This window comes from Phyllobates terribilis, unplaced genomic scaffold (genome assembly GCF_046119375.1).
Source record: "Phyllobates terribilis strain yellow unplaced genomic scaffold, ASM4611937v1 Scaffold_374__1_contigs__length_1864666, whole genome shotgun sequence".
In the NCBI taxonomy this organism is placed as follows: domain Eukaryota; kingdom Metazoa; phylum Chordata; class Amphibia; order Anura; family Dendrobatidae; genus Phyllobates; species Phyllobates terribilis.
In genome coordinates, this window is record NW_027363134.1 from 157,102 (window position 1) to 173,864 (window position 16,763).

A 16,763-nucleotide genomic window follows, 5' to 3' on the forward strand; every position below is an offset into this window, starting at 1 on the left:
AACAAAAGCTGCTGCTATGTATGTGATATGGTGTTCTATGGGAACTGTTAGGGTATGTGCACATGGTCAGGAGCCGCTGTGGGTTTGACACTGCGTGCTTATGCAGCATCAAACCTTCAGCAGTCTGGAGTTACAGCATAGTGGATAGGATTTCTAGAAATCCCATGTCCACTATGCGACTCTGTGCACCTATGGATCACCCACGGAAACTGACATGCAGTACATCTTTCAGACCCGCAGCATGTCAATTTCTCTTGCGGGTCCACATGTGGACTTTCTCCACAGACTAACATCTATGAGGAAACTCCGCATGTACAAAAAAAAAATTGCGCCACTCAATTGCATAAAATGAGGGCAGAAGCCGCACGGCTATCCCGCAGCTTCGGGGTTGCAGGCGCCTCCTGAGCGTGGGCACAAACCCTTAATGTGTGATTGATAAGGATGTGGTGCAGAAGTGGAGTTTTCCACGAGTGGGCGGTGTGACTGTGGAAGGTTTGAGGAGTGGAGGTGGAGCTGGGATGGAGCCTGGGCGGAGTCTCAAGTGTGCCTGAACATTTTTTGCCAGTATGCGGCCTGAAATTCCTGGCGGCAGCCCTGCACACATATACATACACTCATATACTAATCTTTCATGATATCACGGTCTTCTGGAGAGGGCGGCAGAACCCACTGTGGAGGAGGGGACACAGCAGACAGGACTGATTTCAGCTTCCTGCCCCTGCGTGCGGTCCGATGCTGTGGACTCTCCTCCCCCACCCTCTACTCTTTGAGGAAATGCTGCTGGGAAAGGAACCGCAGGAGGCAGAAGACCCACTGTAAAGGCCCCGTCACACTATAGCGACGCTGCAATGATCCCGACAACGACACGACCTGTCAGGGATCGTTGCTGCGTCGCTATGTGGTCACTGGTGAGCTGTCAAACAGGCAGGCTCACCAACGATCAGGGGAGCAGCGACATCGTGGAAAGAATCTTTCCACGATGTCCTGCTCCTGGTTACGAGCCTGCTGAAGCAGGAGCAGGCTGGTAACTATGGTAAACATCGGGTTACTAGGGGCACATGCGCACCTAGTAACCCGTTGTTTATCATGGTTACCACTCTGCTACAGTGAGCGGGAGGTTACCGCTCACTGTAGCAGGCTCGTAACCATGATAAACAACGGGTTACTAGGTGCGCGTGTGCCCCTAGAAACCCGATGTTTACCATAGTTACCAGCCTGATCGCTGCTCCCGCTGGTCACACACAGCGATGTGTGCTGACCAGCGGGAGAGCAACGACCAAAAAATGGTCCAGGACACTTTGCAGCGATCAGCGACGTCACAGCAGGGGCCTGATCGTTGCAAAGTGTCACACATAGCGACATCGCTGGTGAGGTCGCTGTTGCGTCACCAAAACCGTGACACAGCAGTGATCTCGCTAGCGATCTCGCTATGTGAGACGGGGGCTTAAGACCCTGCAGGAGGACAGACACAGTAGCCAATGAGCGCTCTCATCAGTCTGATGGGGAAGAGTTCATTGGCCAGCAGCCTCTCTCCTGCATGACATGCCCCATTTTTCAATGCCCGCACTCTGCCCAGGGTATCAAAAATCATTACGGGTGGGAGTGGACGGGGTTAAGCAGCATCAGCCCTGACTCAAGGGGCCCCATAGCAGCTGTGTGGTCTACTGCCTGAGCATTACGCCCCTTCCTGCATGGGCCCCCCTCCACCTCTGGGCCCGGGTGCGGCTGCATCGGTGGTGTGTCCACCCCTGGCTGAACCCCTCGCTGCGGCTCTGAGCAAATGTAATATTATTTACACACAAACGAGTGGTAAAGAAATCAGTGAGACACCTGTGGGATAAGAACGTAAGAACGCCCATTACACCCTCAGATGACTTCCCTGGTGGGTACAGTGTCCGAAATGGGGTCACTTTAGGGGGTCGTATGTTCTTCACACCTCGAGGGCTTTGCTTTTGGCCGCTCGATACACCTCGTACACACCTGGCTCCGCTCCGTACACACAGCTCCGCTCTGTACACCCCGTACACGCGCAGCTCTGCTCCGTACACCTCGCACACACACGGCTCCGCTCCGTACACCACGTACACACGGCTCCGCTCCATACGCCTCGTACACACATGGCTCCGCTCCGTACACCTCGTACACGCGCGGCTCCGCTCCGTACACCACGTACACACGGCTCCGCTCCATACGCCTTGTACACACATGGCTCCGCTCCGTACACCTCGTACACGCGCGGCTCCGCTCCATACACCTCGTACACACGCGGCTCCGCACACATCGTACACGCGCGGCTCCGCACACCTCGTACATGCACGGCTCCGCTCCGTACACCTCGTACACGCGCGGCTCTGCTCCGTATGCCTCGTACACACGCGGCTCCGCTCCGTACGCCTCGTACACACGCGGCTCCGCTCCGTACGCCTCGTACACACGCGGCTCCGCTCCGTACGCCTCGTACACACGCGGCTCCGCTCCGTACGCCTCATACACACCCGGCTCCGCTCCGTACAACTCGTACACGCGCTGCTCCGCTCCGTACACCTCGTACACGCGCGGCTCCGCTCCGTACACCTCGTACACGCGCGGCTCCGCTCCGTACACCTCGTACACGCGCGGCTCCGCTCCGTACACCTCGTACACGCCCGGCTCCGCTCCGTACACCTCGTACACGCCCGGCTCCGCTCCGTACACCTCGTACACGCCCGGCTCCGCTCCGTACACGCCCGGCTCCGCTCCGTACACCTCGTACACGCTCGGCTCCGCACACCTCGTACACGCCCGGCTCCGCTCCGTACACCTCGTACACGCCCGGCTCCGCTCCGTACACCTCGTACACACGCGGCTCTGCTCCGTACACCTCGTACACACGCGGCTCTGCTCCGTACACCTCGTACACACGCGGCTCTGCTCCGTACACCTCGTACACACGCGGCTCCGCTCCGTACAGCGCGTACACACGCGGCTCCGCTCTGTACACACGCGGCTCTGCTCCGTACACCTCGTACACACGCGGCTCCGCTCCGTACACCTCGTACACACGGCTCTGCTCCGTACGCCTCGTACACGCGCGGCTCCGCTCCGTACGCCTCGTACACGCGCGGCTCTGCTCCGTACGCCTCGTACACGCGCGGCTCTGCTCCGTACGCCTCGTACACGCGCGGCTCTGCTCCGTACGCCTCGTACACGCGCGGCTCTGCTCCGTACGCCTCGTACACGCGCGGCTCTGCTCCGTACGCCTCGCACACGCGCGGCTCTGCTCCGTACGCCTCGTACACGCGCGGCTCTGCTCCGTACGCCTCGCACACGCGCGGCTCTGCTCCGTACGCCTCGCACACGCGCGGCTCCGCTCCGTACGCCTCGCACACGCGCGGCTCCGCTCCGTACGCCTCGCACACGCGCGGCTCCGCTCCGTACGCCTCGCACACGCGCGGCTCCGCTCCGTACGCCTCGCACACGCGCGGCTCCGCTCCGTACGCCTCGCACACACGCGGCTCCGCTCCGTACGCCTCGTACACACGCGGCTCCGCTCCGTACACCTCGTACACACGCGGCTCCGCTCCGTACACCTCGTACACGCGCGGCTCCGCTCCGTACACCTCGTACACGCGCGGCTCCGCTCCGTACACCTCGTACACGCGCGGCTCTGCTCCGTACACCTCGTACACGCGCGGCTCTGCTCCGTACACCTCGTACACGCGCGGCTCTGCTCCGTACACCTCGTACACGCGCGGCTCTGCTCCGTACACCTCGTACACACGCGGCTCTGCTCCGTACACCTCGTACACGCGCGGCTCTGCTCCGTACACCTCGTACACGCGCGGATCTGCTCCGTACACCTCGTACACGCGCGGCTCTGCTCCGTACACCTCGTACACGCGCGGCTCTGCTCCGTACACCTCGTACACGCGCGGCTCTGCTCCGTACACCTCGTACACGCGCGGCTCTGCTCCGTACACCTCGTACACGCGCGGCTCCGCTCCGTACACCTCGTACACGCGCGGCTCCGCTCCGTACACCTCGTACACGCGCGGCTCCGCTCCGTACACCTCGTACACGCGCGGCTCCGCTCCGTACACCTCGTACACGCGCGGCTCCGCTCCGTACACCTCGTACACGCGCGGCTCCGCTCCGTACACCTCGTACACACGCGGCTCCGCTCCGTACACCTCGTACACACGCGGCTCCGCTCCGTACACCTCGTACACGCGCGGCTCCGCTCCGTACACCTCGTACACGCGCGGCTCTGCTCCGTACACCTCGTACACACGCGGCTCTGCTCCGTACACCTCGTACACACGCGGCTCTGCTCCGTACACCTCGTACACACACGGCTCTGCTCCGTACACCTCGTACACACGCGGCTCTGCTACATCCACACTGTAAACCCCTCCTGACCCCACACATAAACTTCAGCTCATCCAGCACCATGACAACCAGCACAGCAGAGTCCTGCATCCACTGAGGCCCCTGATCATGTGACCCCTGACTCCTCCCCTCCTGTGACCTCATCACAGCTCCTGTGCGTACAGAGCAGCCATATATGTGGTGGCGGCTCTGCAGGTGGAGGTATGTGGAGACCCCATTACTGGGCGCAGGGGGCATTAACCCCTTCAGCACGGAGACTCTTTTGGGGTCTTGTGTTGCCCCTTTATAAGAATCATAAGGTTTTTCATCTGTTTCCTGTAATAGATACATACGACCCAACTATGGAGACAGGAAGGGAGGAAACGTATTGTTCTCATAGTACAGGACCCCTTTACTGGCCCCACAGTGTAATGCCCCCATTATGCCCCTTATGCAGGATGTATGATGCCCCCATTATGCCCCTTATGCAGGATGTATGATGCCCCCACACAGTGTAATGCCCCCATTATGCCCCTTATGCAGGATGTATGATGCCCCCATTATGCCCCTTATGCTGTATGTATGATGCCCCCACACAGTGTAATGCCCCCATTATGCCCCTTATGCGGGATGTATGATGCCCACACAGTGTAATGCCCCCATTATGCCCCTTATGCAGGATGTATGATACCCCCACACAGTGTAATGCCCCCATTATGCCCCTTATGCAGTATGTATGATGCCCCCACACAGTGTAATGCCCCCATTATGCCCCTTATGCAGGATGTATGATGCCCACACAGTGTAATGCTCCCATTATGCCCCTTATGCAGGATGTATGATGCCCCCACAGTGTAATGCTGCCATTATGCCCCTTATGCAGGATGTATGATGCCCACACAGTGTAATGCCCCCATTATGCACCTTATGCAGTATGTATGATGCCCCCACAGTGTAATGCTCCCATTATGCCCCTTATGCAATATGTATGATGCCCCTTATGCAGGATGTATGATGCCCCCATTATGCCCCTTATGCAGGATGTATGATGCCCCCACACATTGTAATGCCCCCATTATGCCCCTTATGCAGGATGTATGATGCCCCCATTATGCCCCTTATGCAGGATGTATGATGCCCACACAGTGTAATGCCCCCATTATGCCCCTTATGCAGGATGTATGATGCCCCCACAGTGTAATGCCCCCATCATGCCCCTTATGCAGGATGTATGATGCCCCCACAGTGTAATGCTGCCATTATGCCCCTTATGCAGGATGTATGATGCCCACACAGTGTAATGCCCCCATTATGCACCTTATGCAGTATGTATGATGCCCCCACAGTGTAATGCTCCCATTATGCCCCTTATGCAATATGTATGATGCCCCTTATGCAGGATGTATGATGCCAGCACAATGTAATGCCCCCATTATGCCCCTTATGCAGTATGTATGATGCCCCCACACAGTGTAATGCCCCATTATGCCCCTTATGCCGAATGTATGATGCCCCACACAGTGTAATGCCCCATTATGCCCCTTATGCAGTATGTATGATGCCCCACACAGTGTAATGCCCCCATTATGCCCCTTATGCAGTATGTATGATGCCCCACACAGTGTAATGCCCCCATTATGCCCCTTATGCAGTATGTATGATGCCCCCACACAGTGTAATGCCCCCATTATGCCCCTTATGCAGTATGTATGATGCCCCACACAGTGTAATACTCCATTATGCCCCTTATGCAGTATGTATGATGCCCCACACAGAGTAATGCCCCCATTATGTGCCTTATGTAGGATGTATGATGCCCCCACACAGTGTAATGCCCCCATTATGCCCCTTATGCAGAGTGTATGATGCCCCACACAGTGTAATGCCCCCATGATGCCCCTTATGCAGTGTATATGATGCCCCCACACAGTGTAATGCCCCTTATGCAGTATGTATGATGCCCCACACAGTTTAATGCCCCATTATGCCCCTTATGCCGTATGTATGATGCCCCACACAGTGTAATGCCCCCATTATGCCCCTTATGCAGTATGTATGATGCCCCACACAGTGTAATGCCCCCATTATGCCCCTTATGCAGTATGTATGATGCCCCCACACAGTGTAATGCCACCATTATGCCCCTTATGCAGTATGTATGATGCCCCCACACAGTGTAATGCCCCCATTATGCCCCTTATGCAGGATGTATGATCCCCACACAGTGTAATGCCCCCATTATGCCCCTTATGCAGTATGTATGATGCCCCCCACACAGTATAATGTTCCCACAGTAGCGCCATCCTTCCACACACAGTAGAATGTTCCCACAGTACCGTCATCCCACCACACACAGTATAATGTTCCCACCATACCGCCATCCCCCCACACTCAGCATAGTGTTCCCACAGTACTGCTTGAGGTCCTGTAGTTGCAATAAGTCCTGAGGTTTTATAGTTGGGATTATCCCTCTGGAAAATGGTTTTCCCTTTGCCTGCTCCCCTACATGTAGACCCTCAAGCATGTATGCATGCATGTAGGGGAGCAGGCCTTACTAGATATCGAGGCTTTGTACAGTAACATAGCGCATGAGGATTGTATCGGAGGAGTAAGACATTTCTTGAAATCGAGATCAGTAGAGTGTAGCAGACATAATGACTTTATGGAGGATCGTCTAACATTCACTCTTACTCATAACGTCTTTCTTTTTGACAGGAAGTACTTCCCCGATCTCAGGGGTACTGCGATGGGGAGCCCCTATGCCTCCTCATATGCTAACCTATTCCTGGTCTGGTGGGAGGAAACCACAATATTCAGGGATAATCATAACTGGTGGCATCCATATACTGGGGCATAGTATAGATATATTGACGACGTTCTTATCATCTGCACAGGGACGAGTGAAAAGTTTCTTGAATTTGTCAGGGAACTCAACATCAATAGAGTGGGCCTTAGATTTATATCAGAGTTTAATTATTACCAGTTGCCTTTCCTGGATATGCTAATCAAGAAAAAGAGCTGGATGGGACCCTAGGGACACTCATCTACAAAAAACCTACAAGCACTAATAAACTATTGAAGTGGGATAGCCACCACCCCATCACCCTAAAAAAAAAGCAATATCCACAGGCCAATTTTTAAGGTTAAGAAGACATGAACACCAGATTCAGGGAAAAAGGGTACAAATACTCCTTCATACCTAACCAAGAGACCAAGAAAAAGATGGGATAAAACGAGTAATAGAAACTTACGACAATCAGAGTCACCCTATCTTTAATATCCTCAGAAAACAATAGGGTGTACTTGTGGTCAACCTGGACCTAAGGGTGCTGTGTTATCTGCTCCCACAATAACTTTTAGAAACGGTCGGTCAATTAGGGACCTTTTAGTGCATAGTTTCTATAAAAATCTGCACCCAAGGGGACTTGGCTTTATAGAAGAATCTGAGGTTTCTTTAGATGTGGAGAAAGTTGTACATGTAATTGGATGAGACCTTGTAAATGTTTCTCGAGTTCCTCTACAGGTAAAACCTTTTTTCAGAGCCAGAGGGATTATTTCAACTGTAAAACTTCAGGACTTGTATATGTGGCCACATGCACCCTAGATTATGTATGCAAGACCAATAGGCAGTCTAGGAGGAGAGTGGGGAGCATTTGGGCGATATACACCATGGTCGAGACACCCCAGTTAGTGAGACACATGAACAGTGTACATCGAGGTGAAACCGGAGACATCTCCTTTTGTATCATTGAGGAGTTTAAACTCAATGTGAGGGGAGGTGATCACAATAGATGTATCCTCTAAAAAGGAAGTGAGTGGATTTCCAGACTTGATTCACGAACCCCTAAGGGACTCAATGAGCAAATCTCCTATTCATGTCTGTTTTGTGTGAATACAGTCCCATTCTGGATTACATTTTTTGGATTTTATACTCTACCCATTGCTAGTCAGTTCCCTGTGAATGGGGTTCACATATTGTTGTACTTGATTGAGATATCTGAGCTTCTATATCAGTTATATCCCACTTATACTATTTAGTACCTAACACGTGTGGTGTTCCTTGTGTATTTCTAATTATGCAATAGTCATCAAATTTGACCATTTAGGAATATACTGTGGGCCACCATCCCATATCTTATGTAGTGATAAAGTAGATCTACATGCCTCTTTTATGATGGGAGGATGTGCAATACTTGTTTTTAGTCTCCCATGACGCTGATCTCGGAGAGAGGAGTATTCTGTTGATGGAATGCAATCCAATACCATATGCGCTCCATTGTGGAATGCAGACATCTGGGCATGTGACAATGATCCTAGATACTTTCTGTTGTAGAACACATAACTATGGGAATGCGCAGTCACGGGTACCAGTGGGGCGATGGCAATCAGTTTATCTGGCGTTTCAGTGTAAAGCTTGTCACTTCCGGACATGCACACTAGGGGATGGACATTATCGGACCTCTAGCGCATGAGAAGTTGTGCAGGCGCAGTACAATATTGTATACAGACTTAATTCTATATATCCTGTGACAATTCACCTCTAGGAATGGGAATGGGCCTCCTAGTCTGGGGAGGGGTTGTGGATGAAGTGGGATATTTAAACATGGACACCTGGCTACTAGGCACACTATGCTAAACATTATTGTGGCACCCCAGGGGTCTGGTTTTCCACAGTAATGTAATGTTATGTCTGAGAGCAGGTGGGAGGTCCTTTGGTCTGGGATCCTGTGCATGCCACACCTCCTGCCCAGTCTTGGGAGGGGAAGAACTTCCCCTGTATAAAACCCGGGGCTGAGGCAGGGTGAGTCAGACAAGGAGAGTGGAGACAAGAAGCAGCATAGGAAACAGCAGAGTTCCAAGGAGTCAGGGGCTGGCAGCTGCAGCGCTCGCCCTGACTAAGAAGATTCTTTACCGGACCCGGAGTCCGAGGCTGTGGGGACTAACTCCTACCCAGCAGCAGAATCCGTCAGGCAGGGGATTTCAGGTCCTCTGGCCCAGAAGCCCGAAGGCACGGTCACACGCGTGGGACCAGCACTGCCATCGTGGAGCGGAAGCCATTAGAAGGCCCCGAGTCACCGGCCATACGGGTGAGCACCACACGGTACACTCAGGGACGTGGGCTACTTACATCAGCTTCTAGCAAGGTAGCCAGAAGAGTACAGTCAGTTTGGGAGGCCTACAACTACGCCTGGCCAGGGGAGATCCCATCTGCTCAAAGACTGACCAGGCCCCGTTTGCTAGCAAGTACTCCGGGAGGGTCTGTCGTTGTTACCAGTAAAGACCCTGAACTACACCGTACCGTCTCTGAGTGGTTCCTGCTACCCCCATCATCCACGTCGGCTGCCCTGAGGCCATACCCCTCCCGTTGGGGGTTATACTATCACGCTGCACAATCCTACCACCGGCCTCAGCGGTCTGCCCTGCAGCAGCAGCTTCCTGGCTGCACTCAACGGGTGGCGTAGTCATCAACTATTTACTACTAATAGACTGCCGTCTAGTTTGACTCCCTGGGCACGGACCGGGTCACCGCCACGAGACTACGACCCTCCACTGATCCGGCTCCGGGTAGGCTCCCGCGTGCGCAACGCAGCGCGACACAGGCCCAGGGGCGCGTCAACTTTGGCGTAGTCGGCAGGATTTCGTGCCCGCAACCACCGGGTACTGCGTGCCTGAAAAGCAAAGACTGTTCAAACTTACCAGTGGTGAAGATTCCCGCTATCCGTGGAGGTTTCCCGCCATCCGGCGCCATCTTCTACCTTCTTCCCGCTATCGGTGAAGTTTCCCGCCATCCGGCGCCATCTTCGGCCTTCTTCCCGCCATCCGTGGAGTTTTCCCGCCGTTGGACGCCATCTTGGGGACGCCGTTCGGGAAGAAGAGGGGCGTGGACTCCGAAAGCGCGCGAGAACTGAAACCCCGCCTCACTTCCGGACGTTGCGTAAGGTCCTGGAAGGAGCCCAGCAGACGCCGACGTCACAGGAGCGCGACGGAAGGTCCTCAACCCTGACGATCCACTGCGGAGCCGCGGCCTACGGAAGAGGATCATCGCAAGGTAGGCCACGGTCCACTAGGGGGGAGGAAGATGTCGGATACGGAGGAGAGCTTCACTGCCCCAACCCCCGCCAGCGCTACCGCTGCTGCAGTTATGCCCTTCACCATGCCCTATATCCCGGGAGCAGCTTGGCTACCCCAGTATTCAGGGGAGTCACATACCCTGCATGACTTTAGAGAAAAGCTGGATAGCCTCTTCCAGGTGTACCCCCTCACAGAAGAGCAAAAAGTGAGCATCCTGGTGGCCCAACTAACCGGGGCAGCCAAAAGGGAAGTAAAATCCTGGCCACCTGGGAGGAAGACTGTCGCAGGGATACTAACCCGGCTGAAGGACACCTTTGATACCCGCACCTCAGCCGAGATTAAGCTTAGATTCTACGGGTGCAAGCAGCGAGCGCATGAGAGTATAAGGGACTATGCACTAAACCTACAAGAGGCCCTGAGGGCCATAAAGCAGACCGACCCTGATGGGGTGGGAAACGAGGACAGGTTGTTGACTGAACAATTTATAGAGGGTTTATATTGCAATGCCCACCGAACCCAGTTGCGGGCAATGGCCTTACAGGATCCCCATCTGGACTTTGCACAGTTCAAGGACAGAGCCATCCGGGTGCTCCGAGAACCGGCACCAGGTGGTGTTGTGACCCACAGACGCCCCACTACCACTTACTACCAGGAGGCGGCGCCCTTGTCAGCAGGGCCTGTGGGAGCTGATGCGCAGGCTTTGGACAATGACCCGGCTCCAGACCTACACCATCAGGTCCAAGAGCTAGTTAAGAGCGTTGCTGCGCTAACCCGAACTGTGCAGTCTTTACAGGTTTCCACCCCAGGGAAGATCCAGCTGGCATCCGGACCGGAGGACATCCCGTGGCGTCGACCAAGGAGGACCCCAGTGACCGATACAGCGAGGACGGACGACCCATCTGCCGCCGCTGCAATCAACCCGGACATATGGAAAGGTACTGTTCTTTAAACGGGCACAACCTGGGGTAGAGGGCCAACCCCCAGGAAAAAGATCACCAGGCCCATCGAACTGGCGCGACAGATATGTGGGAGGACGTCCAGTCTTGCCTGTGGTACTGGATGGCATTCCCATGAGTGCCCTACTGGATACCGGGTCACAGGTCACCACCATCCCGTACGTGCTCTTCAAGCAGTACTGGAATGACTCGGATATTACCCACTACCCTGACAACGACTTGAGTATCATCGCCAGCAATGGCCAGCCCGTGCCACAGATCGGATTTAAGGAGGTGGCCCTCAAAATCGGTAGAGTCGAACTGGCCGCACAGGGACTGATCATTGTAGATATTGATAAACATGAGAGTCACCCAAAAATAACTCTAGGAACTAACGTAATTGAAAATTGTCTTGCAGAGGTGATTTTCCTTTTACAGCAGGTTGCCAAGAACGCCAGCTCCGGCGAGCAGCGGGTGCTCCAGAAAGAGATCCGGGCACTGATGCAACGGCAACAAGTGGAACTCTCCGGCGGTGAGATTGGTAGCGTAAGAATGTGTGACCCTTTTCCTATTGCCATGCCCCCAAAAAGTGAAATGATGATTTGGTGCCGGGCAGCTATTGGTCTGAGAGGAAGAGATTACCAGGCAATGGTAGAACCAGTTTACTCAGACAGTAGGCCCACCATTTTGACAGCACGGGGGGTGGTCAATGTACGCCATGGGAGGGTGCCCATTCGCATAATAAATATCGGGGAGAGGGAAGTGTACCTGCCCCGGTATGCCACGCTAGCCAAATTATATACCATTAACCAAAATGCTATACAATCTGTGGAACCCTTGCCTCCATCTCACCCGGAGGAAGGTAACGGCTCTAAGAAAGACATGGAGGACTGGTGTCAGCAACTACATTTGGGTACTGATTCCACTCCCTCACATCAGAAACAAGGAGTCTATTGGGTGGTTCAAGAGTATGAGAGAGTGTTTAGTAAACACCCGTTAGACTTCGGGCGAGTCAAGGGGGTAGAACACCGCATCCCCACGGGAGATCATCCTCCCATAAAAGAGAGGTATCGACCCGTACCCCCTGCACATTACCAACACGCCAAGGGGATGCTTAGAGACATGAAGGAGGCTGGGGTAATCCGGGATAGCTGTAGCCCCTGGGCAGCCCCACTAGTTTTAGTCAAAAAGAAAGACAACACCATGAGGATGTGTGTAGATTACCGGAAAATCAACCGTATCACACACAAGGATGCGTACCCCTTACCAAGGATAGAGGAGTCATTGGCTGCTTTAAGATCTGCTAACTTCTTCTCTACCTTGGATCTCACTAGCGGGTACTGGCAGGTTCCTGTAGCAGAGGCGGACCGGGAGAAGACCGCATTCACCACCCCGATGGGACTTAGCGAGTTCACCTGCATGCCGTTCGGACTCTGCAACGCCCCAGGAACCTTCCAACGATTAATGGAGTGCTGTCTGGGCCACAGAAACTTCGAGACGGTCCTGTTGTACCTGGACGATGTCATCGTATACTCCAAAACTTATGAGGACCACCTGAAACACCTGGCGGAGGTGTTCGAAGCTCTGGCGAGTTACGGCCTAAAGGTGAAACCCTCCAAGTGTCACCTCCTGAAACCAAAGGTGCAATACCTGGGACACGTGGTGAGCGCTGACGGAGTGGCTCCCGACCCCGATAAGATCACCGCAATTAAGGGATGGCCAAGCCCCTCCAGCGTAAAAGAAGTGCGGCAGTTCCTAGGGTTGGTAGGCTACTACCGAAGGTTTATTCCTGGTTTCACCAAAAAGGCAGCGCCTATGCAGGACCTCCTGATAGGCCAGTCCCGGAAGGCCAAGAACCAGAAGCCGCCCTTCAAATGGGAAGAGCCAGAAGAGGAGTCCTTCCGCCAGCTGAAGATGGCCCTCACGGGGGATGAAATCTTGGCGTACCCAGACTATAGCCAGCCCTTCATCCTCTACACCGACGCCAGTAACATCGGGCTAGGAGCCGTACTATCCCAGATTCAGCAGGGGAGAGAACGAGTGATCTCCTATGCCAGCCGAAAACTGAGACCCACCGAAAGGAACCCCGAGAATTACAGCTCATTTAAGCTAGAGTTCCTGGCCGTGGTATGGGCAGTCACCGAGCGCTTTAGGCATTACCTCGCTTCTTCCCGGTTCACCGTATACACGGATAACAACCCGTTGATACACCTGGACACGGCAAGACTCGGTGCCCTGGAGCAGAGGTGGATGGCCCATCTGTCCAACTACGAGTTCACAATCAAATACCGGGCAGGACGCTCCAATACTAACGCGGATGCCCTGTCCAGGATGCCCAACCTGCCGGACGAAGGAGAAGATCCGGAGGGACTGGAAGAAGTTGAACTCCCTGCGTTCCACCGTCATGGGACTATCCAGTATTCCCACCGGGTAAGGGGTAAACAGGCTGCTACGTTGAACCCCTTACCCCACTACAACTGGGCGGAAACGCAAGACAGCGACCCTGCCGTCCGACTGGTGAAGGAGATGCTGACTCGGCCGGAGGCTCGACTTGAACCAGACGCTCCGGAGGAAGCCAAACAACTATGGGCAGAGAAGAGTCGACTATTCCTTTACAAGGGGAAGTTGTGCCGCAGAATGGTCAACTCCCGGACGCATGAACTACTCTGGCAAGTAGTGGTGCCACGAAGAGACGCAGCCATGGTGATGGAGGCATACCACGACGGAGCTGGACACTTCGGGTGGAAAAAGCTGGAGTTCCTGCTGCGCGAGCGGTTCCACTGGGTAGGCATGAGGGGAACCATCGAGAAGTGGTGCAGAGACTGTGGCCCGTGCAATCTGAGAAGGAAGGACCGGGCCAGCCAGAAGACTCCCCTGCAATCCATCGTCACCCGGCAACCGTTGGAACTGGTAGCCTTGGATCATGTAAAACTGACCCCAAGCAGAAGTGGCTACGTCTACGCGTTAACCATCGTGGATCATTACTCCCGGTTCTTGGTTGTCGTCCCCGTCAAGGACTTAACGGCTCAAACAGCAGCTAGAGCCTTCCAGCAGCACTTCTGCCGTCCACACGGGTACCCAGACCAAGTGCTGACGGACCAGGGACCTGCCTTTGAAGCGGAGGTCTTCCAGGAATTCTGCAATCTGTATGGCTGCCGGAAGATAAGGACGACACCCTACCATCCGCAAACTAATGGACTTTGTGAAAAAATGAACCAGGTGGTAATGGATCTGCTAAAAACATTGCCCCTGGAAGAACGCAGTCTGTGGCCTGAGAAGTTGCCCGATCTGGTGGACCTATACAACCACATCCCGGTAGGTTCCACCAACTGTACCCCGGCTTACCTAATGAGGGCGAGACCTGGTAAGTTACCTGTTGACCTGGAAATGGGAGTCCTGACACCTGAGGACACTTCACCAGAAACAGACTGGGACACAGAGAGGCAGCAGCAGTACCGGAGAGTACAAGAGAGCGTGGAGCGAAGTCTCTGTCAGGCTAGGGAAAGACAAGAGAAGACTTACAACCAGTATGCTCCCGCTGTTCCCCTGGTACCCGGAGAGCAGGTCTTGAAGAGGAAAAGACGGCTCCACAAGTTGGATGACCAGTGGGAGGAGGACCCGTACACCGTACTGCCCTCAAGCCATGAGAACCCGAAGGTCTGTACCATCAGTAAAGACGGAGGGGAAACCACAGCCATTGTATCCCGGGACCACCTGAAGAAGTGTCCCGAACAACTGAGGAACCCTGAAGAGGAACAAGAAGACCATCGACCCGTGGAAGAAAGGGAAGATATGGTTAGTACCGTGCTCGGGGACTTCCCTCAGTCTTGGACTCAAGTCAATGGTGCAGTTGTGGTACCCGTACTCACCTTCCTCCAACCATCATCCCAAGAACCTACGGAGCAACGGGTAGAGCTGGAAGAACAGCCGGTCCAGGAGGCAGAAGACTCCACACAAGCAGAACAGGAGAATCAACCCTCTGCTTATAGTGAGCCTGCCGTACCCCTAGTGAGACAAAGAGCCGGTAGACAGCTGCCCAGTTTACCCTTGACAGCTCCTACACCCTGTAGTTCAGGGCCAGACAGTCAGCTCCGTAGGTCCACTCGGGCCACTAGAGGCCAGTTACCCGCACGCTGGAGAATTTAAAGTGTATAAATTGTTTTATTTATGTTTTTTTTTCTGCGTATTGTTGCTTGTGAATAATTTTGTGTTTCCAGTTGTTTTTAGGAAACCTTGGTGGATTTACCGGGAATCCTTGTATATAGTTGGAGCGTAACCCAGGATGGACTAGAGACTGTTAAGGACTCGGGGTAGGACAGACCCCTACCTGGTTACGTCTCCCTGTGTTGGTGAAATGGACACCTTTGCTTTTCTTCAAAGACTGCACCCGGTTGCGGACACGCCGCAACCATCTTATGTGTTTTTCTTATTGTGTTGTTATTGTTATACTTTGTTATGTTTTTCTAAATGTGTTTAGTCCCGGAGTACTAAATTTCACTAGGGGGGAATGTGGCACCCCAGGGGTCTGGTTTTCCACAGTAATGTAATGTTATGTCTGAGAGCAGGTGGGAGGTCCTTTGGTCAGGGATCCTGTGCATGCCACACCTCCTGCCCAGTCTTGGGAGGGGAAGAACTTCCCCTGTATAAAACCCGGGGCTGAGGCAGGGTGAGTCAGACAAGGAGAGTGGAGACAAGAAGCAGCATAGGAAACAGCAGAGTTCCAAGGAGTCAGGGGCTGGCAGCTGCAGCGCTCGCCCTGACTAAGAAGATTCTTTACCGGACCCGGAGTCCGAGGCTGTGGGGACTAACTCCTACCCAGCAGCAGAATCCGTCAGGCAGGGGATTTCAGGTCCTCTGGCCCAGAAGCCCGAAGGCACGGTCACACGCGTGGGACCAGCACTGCCATCGTGGAGCGGAAGCCATTAGAAGGCCCCGAGTCACCGGCCATACGGGTGAGCACCACACGGTACACTCAGGGACGTGGGCTACTTACATCAGCTTCTAGCAAGGTAGCCAGAAGAGTACAGTCAGTTTGGGAGGCCTACAACTACGCCTGGCCAGGGGAGATCCCATCTGCTCAAAGACTGACCAGGCCCCGTTTGCTAGCAAGTACTCCGGGAGGGTCTGTCGTTGTTACCAGTAAAGACCCTGAACTACACCGTACCGTCTCTGAGTGGTTCCTGCTACCCCCATCATCCACGTCGGCTGCCCTGAGGCCATACCCCTCCCGTTGGGGGTTATACTATCACGCTGCACAATCCTACCACCGGCCTCAGCGGTCTGCCCTGCAGCAGCAGCTTCCTGGCTGCACTCAACGGGTGGCGTAGTCATCAACTATTTACTACTAATAGACTGCCGTCTAGTTTGACTCCCTGGGCACGGACCGGGTCACCGCCACGAGACTACGAC

General features: G+C 54.3%; 1 pseudogene; it reads left to right on the forward strand.

Moving 5' to 3' along the window:
- The first annotated feature begins 4,484 nt into the window (after positions 1–4,484).
- The window catches only part of LOC141223170 (uncharacterized), a 312,000-nt pseudogene continuing 299,721 nt past the window's right edge, over positions 4,485–16,763 (forward strand).